The sequence below is a fragment of the Bufo gargarizans genome, chromosome 6 (genome assembly GCF_014858855.1).
Source record: "Bufo gargarizans isolate SCDJY-AF-19 chromosome 6, ASM1485885v1, whole genome shotgun sequence".
Taxonomy (NCBI): domain Eukaryota; kingdom Metazoa; phylum Chordata; class Amphibia; order Anura; family Bufonidae; genus Bufo; species Bufo gargarizans.
Window position 1 is genome coordinate 22501672 of NC_058085.1, and position 19530 is coordinate 22521201.

At 45.9% G+C, this 19530-nt stretch overlaps 1 protein-coding gene and 1 long non-coding RNA gene across 2 annotated transcripts in view; both read left to right on the forward strand.

The window, feature by feature from the left end:
• Positions 1-19530, forward strand: part of LOC122940391 — a 1778572-nt gene that overhangs the window by 690868 nt on the left and 1068174 nt on the right. The gene's annotated exons all lie outside the window — the stretch shown is intronic.
• LOC122940481 lies at positions 11797-14316 on the forward strand. The gene is made up of 4 exons (XR_006390306.1): positions 11797-12314; positions 13721-13864; positions 13994-14173; positions 14256-14316. It is a non-coding gene; the product is annotated as an uncharacterized LOC122940481 (long non-coding RNA).

The window sequence follows — 19530 nt, forward strand, 5'->3', positions numbered from 1 at the left end:
TGAACCCTGATGAACTCCACCACCGAGAGGAAGATAAGACGAAGCAGAGCCAGCAAGTGATACATTAAAGGAGCGATCAGAGAGAAAGGAAGAGAACCAGGAGAGAGCAGTGTCCTTAAGGCCAATGAGGTGGAGCATGGTGAGAAGGAGTTTGTGGTCTACGGTATCAAATGCTGCAGAGATATCAAGAAGAATCAGTAGAGAATAGTCGCCATTCCTGTTTGCTGTCAGGAGATCAGTAGACATTTTAGTAAAGGCAGTTTCTGTAGAGTGGAGAGAGGGAAAGGCAGACTGAGAAGGTAGAGGAGAGTAAAAGAGATGTTCCAGAAGTCTAGAAATGAAAGGAAGGTTAGAAACAGGTTGGTAGTGAGCGGCACAGGTCGGGTCAAGATGTTATTTAGTAGTGGGGTTATAACAAAATGTTTGATAGAGGATGGGAAGCGAGAGAGAGAGAGAGAGAGAGGTTATATATTGTAGTAATGACAGCCGGGAGAGGGACTGGAGAAGGTGTGAGGGGATAGGATCACTGCTACAGGTGGGGGGTCGAGAAGCAGAGAGAAGCCTAAAGACTTCTTCATCTGTTATAGCGGAAGAAATCCCACCCAAAGAAGACTTCATGGCCTACAGAGAAGCAGCTTCATGTCCGCTCTCACCTCCTCACAGCAGGACTTCTTCACTTCTATTACGTCCTCTCTGTCCCACAACCCCAAATAATTATTTCATACCTTTACCTCCCCCCCCGTACCCCGTCTGACCCCCCTCATCTCAGCTGAGGACTATGCCTCTTATCTCTAAACCATCGGCAGCGTTAGATGAAGCTCGGAGCCGCCGTCCTCTCAGCCTCTCTACGTTACTACTCGCTGCTCTTCCCACATCACCTGCTTTACCGCTGTCAATGAGGACAACCTTCCCGCCTTCTCCCCCTCCCCGTCACACTAATCACCGCTTTACCCCCCCGAGCCGGTCCTGCCTCCGATCACAATCTGTCCGACATTTCCGCCGTTCTCCAGCGTCGCCCGATGCGTTTTTTCTAATCTCCAAAGACTAAAATCTCATCTTTGAAATTCAGCCAATGATACAAGACTGAGACAAGGGAACTTATCTCCTGTCCACGGATTGAGGGGTCCATCCGCTGGGGGCCCCTGCCAGTCAGGAGAACGGGGCCCATGTTCTCCCATTGGAGCAGCAGACAAGCTCAGATCAACTACAGAGACAATCCCCAGCGATAAGACACAGCACGGCCATTTATGTGCTAACACTAGGAACAACAGAAGAGAAGCTTATTCCTCCTTTTCCCCCACAGCGGAAATCCTACATCTGCCCCGACATAAGGTATCGCTGACATCATTTCTAATAACTGATATGGAGAAAAGGGACGGAGTTACCCCTAAACATCTCCTGAGCGACACACAGAGCCCTGATACCAGCAGACTACATCGCCGGCTCTGCTACATGGACATGACAGGGACTCCGCTGTAGTAACTGAACCTTACACATACACAGCTCTGCTACATGGACATGACAAAGACTCCGATGTGGTAACTGAACATTACACATACACAGCTCTGCTACATGGACATGACAGAGACTCCGCTGTAGTAACTGAACATTACACATACACAGCTCTGCTACATGGACATGACAGAGACTCTGCTGTAGTAACTGAACATTACACATACACAGCTCTGCTACATGGACATGACAGAGACTCTGCTGTAGTAACTGAACATTACACATACACAGCTCTGCTACATGGACATGACAGAGACTCAGCTGTAGTAACAGAACATTACACATACACAGCTATGCTACATGGACATGACAGACTCCGCTGTAGTAACTGAACATTACACATACACAGCTCTGCTACATGGACATGACAAAGACTCAGCTGTAGTAACTGAACATTACACATACACAGCTCTGCTACATGGACATGACAGAGACTCCGCTGTAGTAACTGAACATTACACATACACAGCTCTGCTGCATGGACATGACAGAGACTCCGCTGTAGTAACTGAACATTACACATACACAGCTCTGCTACATGGACATGACAGAGACTCAGCTGTAGTAACTCAACATTACACATACACAGCTCTGCTACATGGACATGACAGAGACTCCGCTGTAGTAACTGAACATTACACATACACAGCCCTGCTACATGGACATGACAGAGACTCCGCTGTAGTAACTGAACATTACACATACACAGCTCTGCTACATGGACATGACAGAGACTCCGCTGTAGTAACTGAACATTACACATACACAGCTCTGCTACATGGACATGACAGAGACTCCGCTGTAGTAACTGCACATTACACATACACAGCTCTGCTACATGGACATGACAGAGACTCAGCTATAGTAACTGAACATTACACATACACAGCTCTGCTACATGGACATGACAGAGACTCCGCTGTAGTAACTGAACATTACACATACACAGCTCTGCTACATGGACATGACAGGGACTCCGCTGTAGTAACTGAACTTCACACATACACAGCTCTGCAACATGGACATGACAAAGACTCCGCTGTAGTAACTGAACATTACACATACACAGCTCTGCTACATGGACATGACAAAGACTCCGCTGTAGTAACTGAACATTACACATACACAGCTCTGCTACATGGACATGACAAAGACTCCGATGTGGTAACTGAACATTACACATACACAGCTCTGCTACATGGACATGACAGAGACTCCGCTGTAGTAACTGAACATTACACATACACAGCTCTGCTACATGGACATGACAGAGACTCTGCTGTAGTAACTGAACATTACACATACACAGCTCTGCTACATGGACATGACAGAGACTCTGCTGTAGTAACTGAACATTACACATACACAGCTCTGCTACATGGACATGACAGGAACTCAGCTGTAGTAACTGAACATCACACATACACAGCTCTGCTACATGGACATGACAGAGACTCCGCTGTAGTAACTGAACATTACACATACACAGCTCTGCTACATGGACATGACAGAGACTCAGCTGTAGTAACTGAACATTACACATACACAGCTCTGCTACATGGACATGACAAAGACTCCGCTGTAGTAACTGAACATTACACATACACAGCTCTGCTACATGGACATGACAGAGACTCCACTGTAGTAACTGAACATTACACATACACAGCTCTGCTACATGGACATTACAAAGACTCAGCTGTAGTAACTGAACATTACACATACACAGCTCTGCTACATGGACATGACAGAGACTCAGCTGTAGTAACTGAACATTACACATACACAGCTCTGCTACATGGACATGACAGAGACTCAGCTGTAGTAACTGAACATTACACATACACAGCTCTGCTACATGGACATGACAAAGACTCAGCTGTAGTAACTGAACATTACACATACACAGCTCTGCTACATGGACATGACAGAGACTCAGCTGTAGTAACTGAACATTACACATACACAGCTCTGCTACATGGACATGACAGAGACTCCGCTGTAGTAACTGAACATTACACATACACAGCTCTGCTACATGGACATGACAAAGACTACGCTGTAGTAACTGAACATTACACATACACAGCTCTGCTACATGGACATGACAGAGACTCCGCTGTAGTAACTGAACAGTACACATACACAGCTCTGCTGCACACACTGATACAAGTCTTCAGAGGCATATTACACATAAACAGCTTGGTTGTATGCACATACAGCTCAACTACACAGACATTACACGGATACAGCTCATCTATACAGACATTACAGGCTTACAGCTCGATTACATACAGACTGGGATTCCACACACAGAGCAGATAAACCTGGTCATGTGATCTCCATTACTCCTCCCACACCTGATCACATGGTCATGACATCATCACAGGTCCTGTACCTTCTCCTGCAGCATAACCTGACTCCTCCCACACCTGATCACATGGTCATGACATAATCACAGGTCCTGTACCTTCTCCAGCAGCACAGCCTGACTCCTCCCACACTTGATCACATGGTCATGACATCAACACAGGTCCTGTACCTTCTCCTGCAGCATAGCCTGACTCCTCCCACACCTGATCACATGGTCATGACATCATCACAGGTCCTGTACCTTCTCCTGCAGCAGAGCCTGGAGCCCGACTCCTGCCTGGTGGTAGAAATTACAGCCCAGGAGGCTCCATAGTGAAGGGTTGTCAGAGGAGGACACGCCGGCCCCCAGGTAAGTGGAACACTCATCACATCCACACATATAAGGCTCCACAGACACAGAGATACACAGCTCCATCCGCCCTTAAGGCCAAGTTCACACTGCAGTTATTTCCTTCAGTTATTGAGCCCAGACCAGCAGTGAAGCGACTCAGAGATCAGGTGTAATGGGAAGATCTGCACTTGTTCTGTGTTTTTCTCCCGCACCAGGTTTTGGCTCACAATAACTGATGGAAATAACTGATCAAATAACTGAAGTGTGAACTCAGCCTAATCTACAAACTCCAGAGAACATGAAGCAGGAAGTAAAGACGCATTTTCTGGGGCAGGACACCAGCTTAAAGGAGTTGTCCAGGTTCAGAGCTGAACCCCGACGTACCCACGATTTTACCCCGGCAGCCCCCTGACTTGAGCATCAGAGCAGTCCATGCTTCGATTCGCTTCCTTGCCCTGCGCTAAATCGAGCAGGGCAAGGGCTCTTTTGTTTACAATTGCACACGGCCGGGCTAAAGCTTTCGCCCGGCAGTGTGTACGGTGACGTCACCGGCTCTAAAGGGCGTACTTTAGCTCTGCCCTAGCCGCTTCCTGATAGCCCCATGGAGAGCCCGGTACGTTACTGGATCTCCAAAAAATGCCTTTGACCCGCACGATTTAGCACAGGGCAAAGGAGAGCAACGGAGCATGAACTGCTCCGATGCTCAAGTCAGGGGGGCTGTCGGGGTGAAAATGGAGGTATGTCCAGCTCTGAACCTGGACAACCCCTTTAAAGATAATAACATAAAATACAAATCAGAAGAGGTTGGTTCTAGTATACAATGCATTTCAAGGGCCGCCTTCCTCAGGTGCAACAAAAGCCAGGATCAGGGGGCGTTATATAGAAGACATATCCAGGAGATCTCAGAGACGTGGACTGGAGCAGGGGGCGTTATATAGAAGACATATCCCGGAGATCTCAGAGACGTGGACTGGAGGAGGGGGGGTTATATAGAAGAAATATCCAGGAGCTCTCAGAGATGTGGACTGGAGCAGGGGGCGTTATATAGAAGACATATCCTGTAGATCTCAGAGACGTGGACTGGAGCAGGGGGCATTATATAGAAGACATATCCTGTAGATCTCAGAGACGTGGACTGGAGCAGGGGGCATTATATAGAAGACATATCTTGTAGATCTCAGAGACGTGGACTGGAGGAGGGGGTGTTATATAGAAGACATATCCAGGAGATCTCAGAGACGTGGACTGGAAGAGGGGGACGTTATATAGAAGACATCTCCAGGAGATCTCAGAGACGTGGACTGGAGGAGGGGATGTTATATAGAAGACATATCCTGGAGATCTCAGAGACATGGACTGGAGGAGGGGGCGTTATATAGAAGACATATCCAGGAGATCTCAGAGACGTGGACTGGAGGAGGGGGTGTTACATTGAAGACATATCCTGGAGATCTCAGAGACGTGGACTGGAGCAGGGGACGTTATATAGAAGACATATCCAGGAGACCTCAGAGACATGGACTGGAGGAGGGGGCGTTATATAGAAGACATATCCAGGAGATCTCAGAGACGTGGACTGGAGGAGGGGGCGTTATATAGAAGACATATCCAGGATATCTCAGAGACTTGGACTGGAGGAGGGGACGTTATATGGAAGACATATCCAGGAGATCTCAGAGACGTGGACTGGAGCAGGGGGCGTTATATAGAAGACATGTCTAGGAGATCTCAGAGACGTAGACTGCAGCAGGGGACGTTATATAGAAGACATATCCAGGAGATCTCAGAGACGTGGACTGGAGGAGGGGGTGTTATATAGAAGACATATCCAGGAGATATCGGAGACGTGGACTGGAGCAGGGGGCATTATATAGAAGACATATCCAGGAGATCTCAGAGACGTGGACTGGAGCAGGGGGCATTATATAGAAGACATATCCCGGAGATCTCAGAGACGTGGACTGGAAGAGGGGGACGTTATATAGAAGATATCTCCAGGAGATCTCAGAGACATGGACTGGAGGAGGGGATGTTATATAGAAGACATATCCTGGAGATCTCAGAGACGTGGACTGGAAGAGGGGGACGTTATATAGAAGATATCTCCAGGAGATCTCAGAGACATGGACTGGAGGAGGGGATGTTATATAGAAGACATATCCTGGAGATCTCAGAGACGTGGACTGGAGGAGGGGGTGTTACATTGAAGACATATCCTGGAGATCTCAGAGACGTGGACTGGAGCAGGGGACGTTATATAGAAGACATATCCAGGAGATCTCAGAGACATGGACTGGAGGAGGGGGCGTTATATAGAAGACATATCCAGGAGATCTCAGAGACGTGGACTGGAGGAGGGGGCGTTATATAGAAGACATATCCAGGATATCTCAGAGACTTGGACTGGAGGAGGGGATGTTATATAGAAGACATATCCAGGAGATCTCAGAGACGTGGACTGGAGCAGGGGGCGTTATATAGAAGACATGTCTAGGAGATCTCAGAGACGTAGACTGCAGCAGGGGACGTTATATAGAAGACATATCCAGGAGATCTCAGAGACGTGGACTGGAAGAGGGGGACGTTTATATAGAAGACATATCCAGGAGATGTCAGAGACGTGGACTGGAAGAGGGGGACGTTTATATAGAAGACATATCCAGGAGATGTCAGAGACGTGGACTGGAGGAGGGGGCGTTATATAGAAGACATATCCAGGAGATCTCAGAGACGTGGACTGGAGCAGGGGGCGTTATATAGAAGACATATCCAGGAGATCTCAGAGACGTGGACTGGAGGAGGGGGCCTTATATAGAAGCGTTATCCAGGAGATCTCAGAGACGTGGACTGGAGCAGGGGGTGTTATATAGAAGACATATCCAGGAGATCTCAGAGACGTGGACTGGAGGAGGGGGCGTTATATAGAAGACATATCCAGGAGATCTCAGAGACGTGGACTGGAGCAGGGGGTGTTATATAGAAGACATATCCAGGAGATCTCAGAGACGTGGACTGGAGCAGGGGCGTTATATAGAAGACATATCCAGGAGATATCAGAGACGTGGACTGGAGCAGGGGGTGTTATATAGAAGACATATCCAGGAGATCTCAGAGACGTGGACTGGAGGAGGGGACTGGAACGCCCAAAACATAAAAATTCCTACTTTTCTAAAAGCTAATGTGGCGAGATAAACGGGAAACAAGGCGCTCATAGGGTAGTAGTTTCTGGTAGATAGTGTTAGATAGAGTATTGTATCAGTAGTTCCACTCACCTTCTGGTGTTTGTGCTTGTGTCAGCACAACACTTGCAAAGGCGGGGGATAAAAATCTGATCTGGATGAGGTATGCTGCCGGTATCTTTCTCAATCCTTGGAGTCGCCAGTACTCCAGAGGAGTGATGTAGAATGCTAAAAGAGGGCTGTGTACTGGCTAGTACACACTGTGATACCTTTTGGCGCAAAACCACGATAGCACATGTCGTCTTTTTTTAGAAATATTTATTTGTTCAGATGACAACGCGTTTCGGAGTAAAAACACTCCTTTATCAAGTCTTATGGGCCGGGCAGACACGATTGGCAGGGCTGGTCCAATTGCTGGTGCCTGGTTCTGTCCTTGTGTAGCGCGTCTCTGTAGCCGCGCTACACAAGGACAGGACCAGGCACCAGCAATTGGACCAGCCCTGCCAATCGTGTCTGCCCGGCCTATAAGACTTGATAAAGGAGTGTTTTTACTCCGAAACGCGTTGTCATCTGAACAAATAAATATTTCTAAAAAAAGACGACATGTGCTATCGTGGTTTTGCGCCAAAAGGTATCACAGTGTGTACTAGCCAGTACTCAGCCCTCTTTTAGCATTTTACTTTTCTAAAAGTCACTAAAAACATGACTGGATAAAATGAGTGGCACTACAAGATGAGGATCACACCCCCAAGGATATATAAATACAGGACACGAGGCTGAAGTTGGTTTCTTATTCAGAAGTTGCAGTGAGCGTCCCGAGGGGAAATCAGGTGAAAGCGGCATTACAATACAAAAGACGGGCACAAAATGGGCAGAAAAGTGTGATTTAAAGACAGAAATGAATTCGGCACTGATCTCACACTGGTGACATACAGAGGGTGGTGCCCGCACTATATGCAGGGGAGTTCAGCCCAAACTGGTTCTGGCACAAGAACTGGCAGGAAAGTGGACGGACACTGTCACTGATTCCAGTAAGGTATGTGCGGCAGAACAGGGAAAGGCGTCATAGGGTAGTGTGAAATTAAAATGGTATTCAGGAGCAAAAGGTGCCAATAGTTGTGCTCGCCTGTCTGTGTTCTGCCTAAGTAGGCACAACCCCAGTAGGGGCGGTGGGTCGCTGCTGCTGGTATCTCTCAATCCTGGTAAGTGGAGTGGCCGGTTCTCCAGAGGATGGGTACTGGAGCGGTGCACAGATGGGATACCTCTTGGATGTATAGACAAACTTTATTTGGTAATCTGCGACAACGCGTTTCAGAGTGAATATACTCCTTTCTCAAGTCTAAAAAAACCTGATGTTAATAAAAGGTATATTGGTCCCGAGAGCATATAAAAGAAAATAAACAGGAGCAGGCCGGGGTATAGTGTGGTAATAATGTTACTATATCTGACATAAGGGGTAATGGGTGACATGACTGGGCGTGTGGCTATGTCACAGGAGGAGGCGGGGGTATAGTGTGGTAATAATATTACTACATCTGACATAAGGGGTAATAGGCGACATGACTCAGTGTGTGGCTATGTCACAGGAGGAGGCCGGGGTATAGTGTGATAATAATATTACTACATCTGACATAAGGGGTAATGGGTGACATGACTCGGCGTGTGGCTATGTCACAGGGGGAGGCCGGGGTATAGTGTGGTAATAATATTACTACATCTGACATAAGGGGTAATGGGAGACATGACTCGGCGTGTGGCTATGTCACAGGAGGAGGCCGGGGTATAGTGTGGTAATAATATTACTACATCTGACATAAGGGGGTAATGGGCGACATGACTCGGCGTGTGGCTATGTCACAGGAGGAGGCTGGGGTATAGTGTGGTAATAATAATACTACATCTGACATAAGGGGTAATGGGCGACATGACTGGGCGTGTGGCTAAGTCAGGAGGAGGCCGGAGTATAGTGTGGTAATAATATTACTACATCTGACATAAGGGGTAATGGCTGACATGACTCGGCGTGTGGCTATGTCACAGGAGGAGGCTGGGGTATAGTGTGGTAATAATATTACTACATCTGACATAAGGGGTAATAGGCGACATGACTCAGTGTGTGGCTATGTCACAGGAGGAGGCCGGGGTATAGTGTGGTAATAATATTACTACATCTGACATAAGGGGTAATGGGAGACATGACTCGGCGTGTGGCTATGTCACAGGAGGAGGCCGGGGTATAGTGTGGTAATAATGTTACTATATCTGACATAAGGGGTAATGGGTGACATGACTGGGCGTGTGGCTATGTCACAGGAGGAGACCGGGGTATAGTGTGATAATAATATTACTACATCTGACATAAGGGGTAATGGGGGACATGACTCGGCGTGTGGCTATGTCACAGGAGGAGGCCGGGGTATAGTGTGGTAATAATATTACTACATCTGACATAAGGGGTAATGGGTGACATGACTCGGCGTGTGGCTATGTCACAGGAGGAGGCCGGGGTATAGTGTGGTAATAATGTTACTACATCTGACATAAGGGGAAATGGGTGACATGACTCGGCGTGTGGCTATGTCACAGGAGGAGGCCGAGGTATAGTGTGATAATAATATTACTACATCTGACATAAGGGGTAATGGGTGACATGACTCGGCGTGTGGCTATGTCACAGGAGGAGGCCTGGGTATACTGTGATAATAATATTACTACATCTGACATAAGGGGTAATGGGAGACATGACTCGGCGTGTGGCTATGTCACAGGAGGAGGCCGGGGTATAGTGTGATAATAATATTACTACATCTGACATAAGGGTAATGGGTGACATGACTCGGCGTGTGGCTATGTCACAGGAGGAGGCCGGGGTATAGTGTGATAATAATATTACTACATCTGACATAAGGGGTGATGGGTGACATGACTCGGCGTTTGGCTATGTCACAGGAGGAGGCTGGGGTATAGTGTGATAATAATATTACTACATCTGACATAATGGGTGACATGACTCGGCGTGTGGCTATGTCACAGGAGGAGGCCGGGGTATAGTGATAATATTACTATATTACTACATCTGACATAAGATACTGTATCCACGCTGCAGATGTCACTGTTATGGGGGGGGGGGGGGGCACTGCGGATGTCACTGTTATGGGGGGGGGGGGGCGCTGCGGATGTCACTGTTATGGGGGGGCGCTGCGGATGTCACTGTTATGGGGGGGGGCACTGCGGATGTCACTGTTATGGGGGGGGCGCACTGCGGATGTCACTGTTATGGGGGGGCGCTGCGGATGTCACTGTTATGGGGGGGCGCTGCGGATGTCACTGTTATGGGGGGGGGGCGCTGCGGATGTCACTGTTATGGGGGGGGGGCGCTGCGGATGTCACTGTTATGGGGGGGTGCTGCGGATGTCACTGTTATGGGGGGGACGCTGCGGATGTCACTGTTATGGGGGGGACGCTGCGGATGTCACTGTTATGGGGGGGACGCTGCGGATGTCACTGTTATGGGGGGGACGCTGCGGATGTCACTGTTATGGGGGGGCGCACTGCGGATGTCACTGTTATGGGGGGCGCTGCGGATGTCACTGTTATGGGGGGCGCTGCGGATGTCACTGTTATGGGGGGCGCTGCGGATGTCACTGTTATGGGGGGCGCTGCGGATGTCACTGTTATGGGGGGCGCTGCGGATGTCACTGTTATGGGGGGCGCTGCGGATGTCACTGTTATGGGGGGCGCTGCGGATGTCACTGTTATGGGGGTGTCGGTGTGAAGCCGGTAATTCTGCTTGTAGATGATAAATATGATATAACGGCTCCAAAAAGATATAAATAAATATAGAATTACTAATAACGGAGAAGAAGTGCGCAGGTCTCCAGTGTGAGGCGCTGACGAGACAGAAATCATAGAACGGCGAAAGGAAATTCACAAGTAAAGTGACTGAAGTAAACAATAGTAAAATCACCAACCGATATGACAGACGTCTGTAGGGGATGTGTCCTCCCCGACGCGCGTTTCAGCTGCTGCCTTCATCTTGGGGTTGGTGCTGCTGTGTGTGAGAAGCCTTTTATATCCGTGTATAATATAATACTCACCACTTATTTATGTGGCGCATGCGCGTACAGGAAGGATGTCAGGAATCATCCTGCTACGTCTGTTTAGTTCAGACTGTCTTGCCCTCAAGTTCTCCCTCAGTTAAGATGGTGGATTGTGTCTCAGCTGGGTGCCATCTTACTTCGTGTTTCACATTTAAACCTCTCAAGCCTGTTACTAATTGCTTGAGTATTAGCTTCCGCTCGTGCAGTCCTCTTGCTTGGAACTAGCTCTCTGGTTTGTTCCTCCTACTTGCGGATTATCCTGCTACTCTGTGAAGACCCTGCTACCTCTTGTTGCCGACCCGGACTGTTTGACTACGATCCTGTGCCACCTGCCCTGACCCATTGCTCGCCTGACCTCGGCTCTGCTGCATCCTTCAGTACTGCACCGTTGCTACCGGTTACGGCTCCGCTTGCTTGGCTCTGCTACATCCTTCAGTCCTGCAGCCTCCTATTCAAGACTCCAGTGCTTCCTGTGTACAGGCCTTGTCCCTGCCATTGGATTCCAGCAGTATTCCACTAGTATCGTGACAAAGGAAGGAAACCCTGTCCCCGGTGACAAGAGGACACGTAGGAAGCTGTGGTCTCGTGCTCACCATGCCAGCACAGGGGAGGAGGAGCCAAGCAGAGTGCAGCGCATGCGCACATGAGGAGGAGTATTAATGCTCCATATTGGAGAAGGGCAGAATGACCCGGGGAAACGGGGAGAGATTCTGGAATTCCTTGGATTTCTTCATTCAGTCCCTCCGGTGTCAGAGTCCGCATCCTGACCCTCCAGAAGTCTTCTCCACCGATCAGCCGTGCAGACCCATCTCTACACCTGTAGGTATCAAACCGCCATCTTTATTATGTGTGATGGTGACATGACGGACAAACTGCGGTTAGATTTCCCTGCATTAACCCCTTCAGAATTTTTTTGGGAAAAATTCACAGTTTTCAGAATGTTTATTGCTTTTCCGGCAGATAGTGATACCTCGTAAACCAGTTATTACTCTACATCCCCCATATGTCTGCGTTATGTTCCTCCTTCTGTAAATGTCATTTTATTTTTTTAGAACAGGCTTAGAAGTTTAGAAACAATTCTTATAATTTTTACGCAAATTTCCCAAACCTGCTGTTTAAAGGGGTTCTCCGGGCTTTTATTATTGATGATCTATACTCAAGATAGGTCATCAGTATCGGATTGGCGGGGATTCAGCATCCGACACCCCCACAGCTCAGCTGTATGAGGAGAAGGCGCGCGCCGTCTCCCGTCCTGCTCGCCGCTACCATGTCTATGGCAAGTCGGAAGAGAGACGGGAGACGGCAGGCGCGCACAGCGTGTACCTTCTCTTCATACAGCTGATCGACTGGGGGTGCCGGGTGTCAGACCCCCCCGATCTGATATTGATGACCTCCGCTCACCTATGATCTCGATGCACTGCTGGATCCTATAGTTCTCCCGTGTGCCGGCACACTTACTTGCTCGTGTGTAGTAGGGATATGGGAACGCCGACTTCTGCTGTTTTAATGTCCGGAATGGTATGAAGGATACGTTTATTCCTCTCAATAGGTTGGTGCCGCAATTACACTCGATGGATTAATACCGCAGTTACACCAGACGCATTTCCAAACTGCACGTTTTCTTCCTCAGTGGTTGCAATAGTATAAAAATGAGGGACCAATCGCTCCTTATCCGGAGCTGTGCTGATACCAGAACCTGGGCCGGACCGGGTCAGGCTGTTTTTGTAGTATTCTAGTCATTCACAATGCACACCCTGCGGTTTCTTCAGTTGTTCTATATACCAACAAATTAAACATACAGATAACCTAGATTATAAAATCCAATATATAGAAAATACTAAACATCCAAGTTGATCAACAAGTCATAAAACTGGGAATAAAAAAATCTAGAATAAAATAGACACATGTAGTGTAAAAGGGTTAATGTGGTCTTCATTCCGGGCTGTTACTTCGCTCTGCAGGTCTGTCTGCATTTTATTCAATATATTTTTTTTCCCAGTTTTATGACTTGTTGATCAACTTATGTTTTGTATTTTCTATATATTGGATTTTATGACATATCATGAAACTGTCCTTGACCTCACACATGTTTCGATCCATATAAAAAGAGAGAACACAACATCTACACTTTATTATCTCCTCCGATGTCTCCTCTTATCTCCAGTTATTGTATTTTACTTGGGATTTTGTAGGATTTTACATCGTTTCATCTTCTCTCCATTCAGGTTCCTACATTATAGGATCCGCTCAGTGGAGATCTTCTATATAAGATCCTTCTAATGATTGACCCGACAAGGATGGACAAGGACAAGATGGCAGAGAGGATAATAAATCTCACCCTAGAGATCCTCTTCCAGCTTACTGGAGAGGTGAGAGATTCTGATGATGTCACATTACATCATCTTATCTATGTTACTAACAGGTGGACATGACTGGAGAGGTGAGGGACTCTGGAGATGTATGGAGTGGTATTTATTACTGTGTCTCTCCATAACCAGGACTACACAGTAGTGAAGAAGACCTCTAGTGGGTGCTGTCAGGACCCTGTGTCTGAAGGACGGAGAAGAACCCTAAGCCCAATCATGGAGACTCCACCTCACCCCCTAATACATGAGGAAATCAATAGAGAGAAGATCCTAGAACTCACCAACAAGATGATTGAGCTGCTGACTGGAGAGGTGACACTGCTGGGAATGCTGGGACATTATACAGGAACGCTATGAAGGGATCTGGGTGATGACTGTATCATTGTGTTGTCAGGTTCCTATAAGGTGTCAGGATGTCACCGTCTATTTCTCCATGGAGGAGTGGGAGTATTTAGAAGGACACAAAGATCTGTACAAGGACATCATGATGGAGGATCACCGGCCCCTCACATCACCAGGTAATAGACATGACTAAATCCACACGTCCTCTCATTATCTGTATGTAAGGGATGAATTCAGTCACTGGATGTGTTTCCTACTGTTGGAAATTGGCCACAACACAAAATTTCTTGAAGCAACTTCGTCTTCAGAAGATTCTTTCGTTTAAGCCTCATTCACACGTCGGTGTTTTATCAGTGATTTCCATCAGTGATTGTGATCCAAAACCAGGATTTGAGCCTCCACAGACATAAGATATAGGGGAAACTCTGTACCTGTTCTGTGTTTAGTGTCTCATCTGGTTTTGGCTTAAAATCTCTGATGGAAATCTGAAGAGCAGCAAGACATCATTGAAGTCAATGTAAAATGTAGGCAGATTATGGCATAAGGGGTAAATGGAAGTGAATTACAGCCGTGGTAAAAGGCAGCGCTCTGTTATAAGTCCTGGACACCGTCCTTTATACCTCAGAGAGCAAAGGAATAATTAATATTTTATTCCAGTTTCCCGCAGTGTGTCGCTGTACGTAGACTTCAGTGGTTTACACACAGATTCCATCATTATCATACGTAACCATAGATCTACACAAGTTACACCGACAACAACTGCTAATTGGATAAAAGTTCCTTATCACGATCTCTTGTTACATAAATAATTTGTTCCTGGGGCCTTCCATTAATCCTCTCCAATTCAAGTACCAATCTCCATTGTTCTTTCCAAAGAGCCCCATGGTCCATAAAGCCAAGATCGGCTCTTTCATTTATCACCGATCCAACACCAAGGATCGATCCTGATCATAAACATGCAAATGGTTAGTTTTAATAGACAAATACATTTATCTTGGCCAAGGCTTCCACTTCTAGTGCAAATATTATCTACTTTCTAAAGGTCACCATTCCATCATAACCTCTTTAATCGATTACCTAAAAGCCTCTATTTTCTTAGCAAAAGTAGTTAGTACTAAAAGTACTCAGTGTTCACTTCAAAATGGCGATTTAACTCTTTAGCTAAGCTCCTTTTTGAGGTGTAAAAACAATGAGGGGTCCTTTACTATTCTGAAATAAGCTTAAATTAGACGTATTTCAGGTGCAGATGTTGGTGCCATGGGGGGGCGTCAGGTCTAGAATTGTTGTCATGGAGCGGGCGGGGAAGGGAACGGGCCGGCAAGCCTGTCTCGTTTACCATTTTCTACATATGTTTCAGGTGTAGAAAAGGGTCTAACCTTAAGTTCACACCTGAGCGTTTTACAGCGCGTTCCTACGCGCTGTAAAACGCTCAACAAGGAGAAACCAATGCTTCCCTATGGGAATGGTTCTTACCTGGGCGTTTTACAGCGCGTACGATCGCTCTGTAAAACGCCCGACGCTCAAACAAGTTCTTGAGCTTTTTTTGGGGCATTTGTCGCGCGTTCCCGCACATAGATATTCGGGAACGTGCGACAATGTGTGCACGCCTGTCTTTGTATGCGCGATTGTAAACGCCCGTACAATCGCGCATACCGAGCGCTCGTTTCAGAACGCTCAGGTCTGAACCCAGGGTAAATGTAAGATATCTTGGAAGCTGTCTTACATTTAGAACTGGTGCTGGAAGCCCTGAAGTTATGGAGAGGCCTGCGCCTCTTCATAACTTAAGCGGAACCACCGCCAGCTTAGGGCTTTAAGACCTGCGTCTAAAACACAGGTCTTAATAAATGTGCCCCAAGATGTATACCTAAGACAACATGGCTGACCATCCGATCTAATACTGATTCTGCAACACCTACAGTTAAGGAAGAGAGAACAACACCCGAGAGATGTCCCAGTCCTCTTCTTCCACAGGATAATTCAGAAGAACATCACTATGTCCCACAGGATGCTCAGGCAGACGGATATAAGGTTATCATTATGGAGGATCACCAGCCCCTCATATCACCAGGTAATAGACATGACTAAATACACACGTCCTCTCATTATCTGTATGTAAGGAATGAATTCAGTCACTGGATGTGTTTCCTACAGTTAAGGAAGAGAGAAGAACACCAGAGAGATGTCCTAGTCCTCTTCTTCTACAGGATGGTTCAGAAGAATGTCACAATGTCCCACAGGATGATCAGGTAGATGGAGATATGGTCTCATGAAATGTCCCCTATGATCTGTAGAAGACTGTGAAGATCTTGTCTTCAGTCTTGTTTTATCCACCAGTATTATATGTTTTATCCTTGTATAATGAGAATGGTGGAGATGGCAGGATTACAGCTGACCATAGACGTTACATGTTGTCTGGATCTTCTCACTATTTTCTGCCTGTATAGACTTTTAAGATGGCCTTCTCTGTCAACTGCTGCAGATCTTTTGTGGTTGCACAAGAGTGGCACAACAGTTTTCTGAGAGGTCTTAGGCCAGGACCATGCAATACTACAAATGGTCAGACAAAGTTGTGCTCGGATTGTCAGATTGAACATGAACATCATAAATGCATTGTTATCTTCAAAGGTTTTGTAGTCTAGGGTGCAGTCTCCTGGTGTCTCCTTACTGTCAGAATGGCAGTACCAAGATCATACCACGGATTCTATTCTAGCACATGTAGATGCAAGTCCTCCTTCTTACTTGCATAGAGTACAATATAATATTCAGGGGTCGTAGCTAAAGACTCATGTGCGCTGGTGCAAGAGTTCAGCTTGGACCCCCCTTCCCTCAGTGCTTTGTGGCCAGGGGCATCCCCTGCCCTAAGCCAAATTCTTGACCTTACCCCTTCCCTCCAGCCAGAGATGTAACTTGACCTGCATGAACTTTGTATAGTACCGGTTTCGTCTTATGTGGCACAAGGGTCTTTGGGCCCCCTCAGGCTCCTAGACCCAGTAGCAACTGCACCCCTTACAGTAGGGGTTGGGAACCTTTTTGCTGCCGAGGGCCATTAGGATATTTACAACATCATTCGGTGGCCATACAAAATTCTTAACTTCAAAATTTGTCTGCTATATTTGGTCAAAGATATAAGTGACTTAGGGGTAAGTTACAGAAATTGAGCTTCAATTTAAAAAATCTGGAGCGCTGTATATTTGCAGTACAAATTGGCGCCTGCGTTATATATTACAAATAGTACAGGCGCCATTTTGACCACATATTGCAGTCTAATTTTTAAGTTGAGAATGTTCTATATTTAGTTCTTTATTTGGCATTAATGGCAGCCAAGCTAAACCCAGAGGGGTTCAAAGAGGGTTCACCCAGCTTTTGCTCTCCCTGCCACTGTTCCTGCCTCTTTATTTGCAAATGTCCCTTTCTCAGCCTCAGATCTGCCCCCCACCTCCATTAGCTTTAAATCACCCTCCTATCAGACCCCCCAGTCTCAGACCAGACCATCATCAGAACCTTCCCAGCCTTAGATCAGGCCCCAATTAGACCTCAGATCAGACAATTAAAACAAAAAAATAAACTTTCCTCTCAATCTCTGGACTTGTCAGGACACAGCAGTGGGGCCGGAAGAAGACCAGGGAAGGTGAGTACAGCTAGCAATGCGATGTTCTCACCTTCCTATGCCTCCCGCATGCTAATGACCGCTTCCATAATGGAAGTGGTCATTAGCATTTTCACAATATGTACTGGCAGGGGGCCGGGGGCCACATGAAATGGTCCCGCAGGCCAGAGGTTCCTCACCCCTGCCTTACAGCTCCGCCCCTGATAATATTGGAAGTTGATTATTGTAAAAGCTATATAGGATTATTTTCATCAGCACATATAATTCTAACTCGCCATTTTGGAAACTGGGATAAGGGGCCAGTTTTATTTGTACTATTTGGGGTTATGTATGATTTTTATTTGCTCTATATTATGTTTTTTTGTGAGACAAGTTAACAAAAAAATTGATGTTTTGGCACCGTTTTTAATTTTTAGATCATTCATCTGACAGGTTAGATCATGTGCTATTTTTATAGAGCAGGTTCATACGGCTGCAATGATATCAAATATGTCTACTTTTTATGTTTGTTTCAGTTTTACATAATAAAGCTTTTTTGAAAAAAGAAATTTTGTTTTTGTATCTCCATTTTCTGAACGCCAATTTTTTTTTAATTTTTTTCTGGCAATCGTCTTGTGCAAGGGCTTGTTTTTTGCAGGAAGAGTATTGGTACCATTTCTCGGTACATATGATTTTTTTTGATCATTCATTATTACACTTTATGGGGCAAGGTGACCCAAAAATTGGTTGTTTTGGTGCAGTTTTTATTTATTTATTTATTTATTTTATTTTTACAGCGTTCACCTGAGGGTTTAGGTCATGTGACACTTTTATAGAGCAGGTCGTTACAGACGTGGGAATACCCAATATGTCTACTTCATCTTATTTATTTGTTTTACCCAATAATAACATTAAATATTGATGTCTCCATAGACTCCATAGAGAGCCATAGCTTTTTTTTTTTTTTTTTGTCCGATTGCCTTAGGTAGGGTTTAATTTTTTGCGGGATGAGGAGACTGTTTGATTGGTACTATTTTGTGGAGCATACGCCTTTTTGATCACTTGGTGTTGTAATTTTTGTGACACAAATGCCTTTTTTTATTTGTTTCACTTTAGCACAATAATAGCATTTTTTGAAACGCAAAATATAATGTTTTAGTATCTCCATGTTTTTTTATTTTTTGAGCGATATTCTTATGTAAGGGCTCATTTTTTTTGTGGGATGAGGTGACTGTTTTATTGATACCATTTTGTAGGACATACGCCTTTTTGATCGCTTGGTTCTGCACTTTTTGTGATGTAAGGTGACAATTGCTTATTATTTATTTATTTTTATTTTTTTTTAACACCATTTTTATTTATTTATTATTTTAAAGTTTTAGCGCTGATCTCCCTGGGTGATAGTATTTGGCTATGTGGCTACTTTCTAAAGTGCATCAAGCAGCAAACAACCGCGCTGGCTGTCTCCTCACCTAACTCCAACTGGGCAAGGTGGTCAGAGACAATTGCAGGAACATTGTGGCTGCTTTGTGTTTGGGAGAAATAACACATGCTACCTGAATGATGCATACGATAAATCTAGTCGTGCAGCGTTTGTTAAAGAAAAGTACAGTGGGTTTTGGAAGGTACTAATAATAGTAATAATAATCATATAATCGTAATCAGTTCTCACCTCTCTTGTCCTTATACTATATACAGTGATAAGCAAGATGTTCTAGTGGTGATAGATAATCAGTTCTCT